Genomic DNA, 1,075 nt, shown 5'->3' with positions numbered 1-1,075 from the left:
GAACTGTCTAGTTATTGAATCTCTGTTTTGTAGGCCCATTTAAGTCTCCATAGTCTGAGGAGAACTGGGATTGTCTGATTAGCTGTAGACACCCATAGGCATTCCAAAAACACCTGGCTGCTTTAGCAACGTTGCATTTCTGCCCCAGTTTGAATGTTTATACCAGCACAGAGGATCTTAGATCTTCTATCACTTCATGTAGGCAGAAAAAGCACACTATATTAATTTCCTATGGGTGCCATCACAAAGGGTCGCAAACTTGGTGATAAAAATGAACACAAGCCGGGTGCAGGTGGTTCATGCCTGTGATCTTATCTATTCAGAAGGCTGAGCTCTGAAGCACACAGTTCAAAACCAGCCAAAGCAGAAAGGACGATGACTCTTATCTCCAATTAACCACTGGAAAACTGGAAGTGGCACTGTTTATTTATTTTATTTTTTATTTTTGCTTTGAGAAAAAAAGCTCAGGGGCAGCACTTAGGCTCTGAGTTCAAGCCACAGAACTGATAAAAATAAGAAAATAGGACTGGGAAGGTGGCTCAGTGGTAGAGTGCTTGCCTTGCATGCCTGAGGCCTTGGGTTCGATTCCTCAGCACCACATAAGAAAAAAGCTGGAAGTGGCACCGTGGCTCAAGTGGTAGAACACTAAACCTTGAGCTGAAGAGCTGAGGGACAGAGCCCAGGCCCAGAGTTCAGGACCCACGACTGGACACCCCCTCCAAAAAAAAAGAAAAAAGAAAAAAAGCAGGAAGTGGCACTGTGGCTCAAGCGGTAGAGCGCTAGCCTTGAGCTGAAGAGCTGAGGGACAGAGCCCAGGCCCAGAGTTCAGGCCCCACAACCGGACCAAAAATAAAAAAAATAAGAAAATAAACCAATAGAATAATTTAATTTTTATTTTTTGCTGGTCCTGGGGCTTGAACTCTGTGTCTGGGTCCCTGAGCTTTTATGCTCAAGCCTAGTGCTCTACCATTTGAGCCACAGCTCAACTTCTAGCTTTTTGTTACTAATGGAATTAAGTTTCCTTTTTTTTTTTTTTTTTTGGTCCGGTCATGGGGCCTGAACTCTGGGCCTGGGC

Source organism: Dipodomys ordii, unplaced genomic scaffold, assembly GCF_000151885.1.
Source record: "Dipodomys ordii isolate 6190 unplaced genomic scaffold, Dord_2.0 Scaffold11, whole genome shotgun sequence".
Taxonomy (NCBI): Eukaryota; Metazoa; Chordata; class Mammalia; order Rodentia; family Heteromyidae; genus Dipodomys; species Dipodomys ordii.
This window is presented reverse-complemented; position numbering follows the sequence as displayed.